Raw genomic sequence first — 6,000 nt, forward strand, 5'->3', positions numbered from 1 at the left:
CCTGGGAAGTCCCTCTATGTGCTTCTCATTTAAGTTTTTCTTTCCTTTCTCAATCTTGGATAAATTCTGCAAGTGTTTTAAGTCCAATATGTGGTTCAGCTAAAATAATACACATTTACTGTTTCGTGATTTCTGTGGACCAAGTATTCAAGTATGACTTTGCTTTAAGCTCTCTTATAGACTGCAATCAAGGTGTCATGAGTGGGATTGTTGTTCTTTTTTTCTTTTTTCTTGTATATTAGTTTATTTTATTTTAATTGGAGGCTAACTACTTTACAGTATTGTAGTGGTTTTTGCCATACATTACATGAATCAGCCATGGGTGTACACGTGTCCCTCATCCTGACCCCCACCACCTCCACCCCATCCTTAATGTTGTTCAGTCACTAAGTCATGTCCAACTCTTCAGACCCCATGGACTGCAGCATGCCAGGCTTCCCTGTTCTTCACTATCTCCCTAAGTTTGCTCAAACTCTTGTCCATTGATACAGTGATGCCATCCAACCATCTCACCCTCTGTTGCCCCCATCTGCTCCTGCCCTCTATCTTTCTCAGTATCAGGGCCTTTTCCAATGAGTTGGGTCTTCACATCAGGTGGCCAGAGTATTGGACCTTCAGCTTCAGCATCAGTCCTGCCATACTCAATGATGAAAGATCAAAAGCTTTTCCTCTAATGCCAGGCTCCTCTGTCCATGGGATTCTCCAGACAAGACTCCTGGAGTGGGTTGCCATTTCCTTCTCCAGGGGATCTTCCCAACCCAGGAATGAAACGCAGGTCTCCTGCCTTCCAGGCAGATTCTTTACCAACTGAGCTACAAGGGAAGCCCAGCACACACCCTAATTCAGGATGAAAAGTAGACCTAACATATAATACATAAATTCCATTTCTGACAATACATCCAAAGGAAATGAAACCATCTCAAGAAAATTTCAATATTTTCATGTTCATTGCAGCATTATTTGCAACAGTCAAGGTATGAAAACAGTGTCCATAGACAGATGAAAAGATAAAGAAAATGTGGTGTATATATGTCCAATAGAATATTGTTTAGCCTTGTAAAAGAAGGAAATCCTACCATTTGTGACCCAAAAAATGCACCTGGAAGGCATTATGCTAAATGAAATGAGAAAAAAAAATTACTTCATGGTATAACTTACATTCAGAATCTAAGAAAAGGGTGGGGGGATATGTGAGGTGATGGATGTGTTAACTAACTTGGTAGTGGAAACCCTTTCACACTGTGCAGTACTATGCTTAGTCTTTCAGTCATGACCGCCTCTTTGCGACCCCATGGGGGATCTTCCCAACCCAAGAATCCACCTGGGGTCTCCTGCATTGCAGGTGGATTCTTTACCAGCTGAGCTACCAGGAAAGCCCTTCACAATGAATATGTATATCAAATTATTGCTTCCTGTATTTTTTTTAATTCAAACTTTTCATTCTTACTTTACTTGTTTATTTATTTTTGGCCACACTGCATGACATGTGGGATCTTAGTTCCCCAAGCAGGAATCGAATCCTTGCCCCCTTCATTGGAAGCACGCTGTCTTAACCACTGGACCAGTGAAGAAGTCTCACTTTGTGTACTTAAACATATTACAATTTTATTAGTCAATTATGTGTCAGTAAAGCTGAAAAAAAGTATGTGCTTCCTCAGGAGAGTCCACAACATCACCATAAAGTATCCTTTCCCCAAAAAATGAACCCAGGATCTGATCAAGTATCTAGATCTACACATCAATTTATATTTATAACTTACAAGAAGCACATTTGAAGCAATAGCACGCAAATGCAATCAGCAAAATCCAGACCATTTCTTCAACAAATAAATTCCAAGAATCACATACAAGAGGGGGAAAAAAATCCTATAGGTTAGAAAGGACTTTAGACAGCTACCAACCAATTGGAATATAGGGATATTATTTGGATTCTAATGTGAAAAAAATTATTAAAAAAATCATGAGGCAATTGGGTTAATTTGAGTATTGGATTTTTTTAAATAAAATTATAATTTGATAATATAATTATCATTAATACTTTAAAGTACACTAATGGGATTGTGATTATGCTTTTTTATATAAATTTATAATGGGAGGCTAATTACTTTACAATATTGTAGTGGTTTTGCCATACACTGACATGAATACACCACAGATGTACATGTGTTCCCCATCCTGAGCCCCCCTCCCACCTCCCTCCCCATCCCATCCCTCTGGGTCATCCCAGTGCACCAGCCCTAAGCATTTGTCTCATGCTTCCAACCTGGACTGGTGCTTCATTTCACATATGATAATATACATGCTTCAGTGCCATTCTCCTAAATCATCCCACCCTCACCCTCTCCCACAGAGTCCAAAAGTCTGTTCTGTACATCTGTGTCTCTTTTTCTGTTTTGCATATAGGGTTATCATTACCATCTTTCTAAATTCCATATATATGTGTTAGTATGCTGTAATCTTCTTTATCTTTCTGGCTTACCTCACTCTGTATAATAGGCTCCAGTTTCATCCACCTCATTAGAACTGATTCAAATGTATTCTTTTTAATGGCTGAGTAATATTCCATTGTGTACATGTACCACAGCTTTCTTATCCATTCATCTGCTGTTGGACATCTAGGTTGCTTCCATGTCCTGGCTATTATAAACAGTGCTGCGATGAACATTGGGGTACACGTATCTCTTTCAGATCTGGTTTCCTCAGTGTGTATGCCCAGCAGTGGGATTGCTGGGTCGTATGGCAGTTCCATTTCCAGTTTTTTAAGGAATCTCCACACTGTTCTCCATAGTGGCTGTACTAGTTTGCATTCCCACCAACAGCATAAGAGGGTTCCCTTTTCTCCACCTCTCTCCAGCATTTATTGCTTGTAGACTTTTGGATAGCAGCCATTCTGACTGGCGTGTAATGGTACCTCATTGTGGTTTTGATTTACATTTCTCTGATAATGAGTGATGCTGAGCATCTTTTCATGTGTTTGTTAGCGATCTGTATGTCTTCTTTGGAGAAATGTCTGTTGAGTTCTTTGGCCCATTTTTTGATTGGGTCATTAATTTCTCTGGGATTGAGCTTCAGGAGTTGCTTGTATATTTTTGAGATTAATCCTTTGTCAGTTGTTTCGTTTGCTATTGTTTTCTCCCATTCTGAAGGCTGTCTTTTCACCTTGCTTATAGTTTCCTTCATTGTGCCAAAGCTTTTAAGTTTAATTAGGTTCCATTTGTTTGTTTTTACTTTTATTTCCATTACTCTGGGAGGTGGGTCATAGAGGATCTTGCTGTGATTTATGTTGGAGAGTGATTTGCCTATGTTTTTACTCTAGGAGTTTATAGTTTCTGGTCTTATGTTTAGATCGTTAATCCATTTTGAGTTTATTTTTGTATATGGTGTTAGAAATAACTTGTCTTTTTAGAGTTGTACTGAAATCATGTGATATATAAAATCTGCTCTGAAATAATCCTGGGGAAGAGGTCAAAGTAGATAGAATATAGATGAAACAAGCATCTAATTGGTAATCACTGAACCTGTGTGATGAATACATGGGTTTCATTACATAAAGCTGAGTCATGTTAAAAACTGAGTTTTCTTGGTCAAAAATCAGAGTACTGACAATATCATATGACTCAACCTTCAGGTCAGTCGCTCAGTGATGTCTGATTCTCTGCGACCCCATGAATCGCAGCACACCAAGCCTCCTTGTCCATCACCAACTCCCAGAGTTTACCCAACCTCACGTCCATTGAGTCGGTGATGCCATCCAACCATCTCATCCTCTGTCATCCCCTTCTCCTCTTGCCCTCAATCTTTCCCAGCATCAGGGTCTTTTCAAATGAGTCAGCTCTTTGCATCAGGTGGCCAAAGTATTGGAGTTTCAGCTTCAACATCAGTCCTTCCAGTAAACACCCAGGACTGATCTCCTTTAGGATGGACTGGTTGGATCTTCTTGCAGTCCAAGGGACTCTCAAGAGTCTTCTCCAACACAAAAGCATAAGTCCAAAAGCATCAATTATTCTGCACTCAGCTGTCCTTATAGTCCAATTCTCACATCCATACATGACTCCTGGAAAAACCATAGCCTTGACTAGGGGTACCTTTGTTGACAAAGTAATGTCTCTGCTTTTAATATGCTGTCTAGGTTGGTCATAACTTTCCTTCCAAGGAGTAAGCGTCTTTTAATATCATGGCTGCAATCACCATCTGCAGTGATTTTGGAGGCCCAAAAAATAAAGTCAGCCACTGTTTCCCCATCTATTTGCCATGAAGTGATGGGATCAGATGCCAAGATCTTAGTTTTCTGAATGTTGAGTTTTAAGCCAACTTTTTGACTCTCCTCTTTCACTTTCATCAGGAGGCTTTTTAGTTCCTCACTTTCTGCCATAAAGGTGGTGTCATCTGCATATCTGAGGTTATTGATATTTCTCCCAGCAATCTTAATTCCAGGTTGTGCTTCCTCCAGCCCAGCATTTCTCATTATGTACTCTGCATAAAAGTTAAATAAGCAGGGTGACAATATACAGCCTTGATGGACTCCTTTTCCTATTTGGAACCAGTCTGTTGTTCCATGTCCAGTTCTAACTGTTGCTTCCTGACCTGCATACAGGTTCCTCAAGAGGCAGGTCAGGTGGTCTGGTATTCCCATCTCTTTCAGAATTGTCCACAGTTTATTGTGACCCACACAGTCGAAGGCTTTGGCATAGTCAATAAAGCAGAGATAGATGTTTTTCTGGAACTCTCTTGCTTTTCAGTGATCCAGAATGTTGGCAATTTGGTCTCCAGATCCCACGCCTTTTCTGAAACCAGTTTGAACATCTGGAATTTCATGGTTCATGTATTGCTGAAGCCTGGCTTGAAGAATTTTGAGCATTACTTTACTAGCGTGTGAGATGACTGCAATTGTGTGGTAGTTTGAGCATTCTTTGGCATTGCCTTTCTTAGGGATTGGAATGAAAACTGACCTTTTCCAGTCCTGTGGCCACTGCTGAGATTTCCAAATTTGCTGGCTTATTAAGTGCAGCACTTTCACAGCATCCTCTTTTAGTGCTATGTAGTCTACTTCTGTCTGCAATTGGTTATTTCTATAACAAAAGACTCTTTTAAGCTGACACTTAACGTACCAGTCAGTTTTGTGGATGTTTATTAAGTGGACACAAGACCCAAAAATCTGACAAAGTCTTCAGGAAACTGAATTCCTAAGAATGCAAAGGGAGAGACACCCACTTATACCTCCTTGGGAACCATATTCAGATTGAAGATCTTTCTGCAGACCCATTCAGCCAACCCCTTTCTATGTATGCCCATCAAGTGAAATTTTGCTTCCTCCATTGGCAGAACTGGAAGGGGGAAATGGTGTCTTTACAGAGTTTCCCTCTTGAGGTTAAGTGGTGTCGGAAGCAGCCTTGTATCTGTGTATTACATTGCTGAGTGGATGTAGAGAGACTTTTTGCTTGTTTGTTTCAAATAAAATGTTTTTAAGATTTTTTTAAATTTTTATTTAGGTGGTGGTGGTTTAGTCTCTCCGCAGTGTCCAACTCTTCGCAATCCCATGGACTGCAGCCTGCCAGGCTCCTTGGTCCATGGGATTCCCCAGGCAGGAATACTGGAGTGGGTTGCCATTTCCTTCTCCAGGAGATCTTCCTGACCCAGGAATCGAACCCAGGTTTCCTGCATTGCAGACAGATTCTTTACTGACTGAGCTACAAGGGTTACCCTTTTATTCAGTGAGTTCTTTTTATTTTTGGCTGTGCTGAGTCTTCAATGCTGTGCCAGCTTTTGTCTAGTTGTGGCAAGCAGGGGCTACTCTCTAGTTGGGGTGTGCAGGCTTCTCATTGCTGTAGCTTCCCTTGTTGTGGAGCACAGGCTCTAGCGCATGCAGGCTTCAGTAGTTGCGGCTCCTGGGCTCTAGAGCACAACCTCAATAGTTGTGGCTCACTCACAGGTTTAGTTGCTCCGTGGCGTGTGGGATCTTTCCAGACCAGGAAGACCGGTGTCTCCTGCATTGGCAGGTGG

Source organism: Cervus canadensis, chromosome 4, assembly GCF_019320065.1.
Source record: "Cervus canadensis isolate Bull #8, Minnesota chromosome 4, ASM1932006v1, whole genome shotgun sequence".
Lineage (NCBI taxonomy): Eukaryota > Metazoa > Chordata > Mammalia > Artiodactyla > Cervidae > Cervus > Cervus canadensis.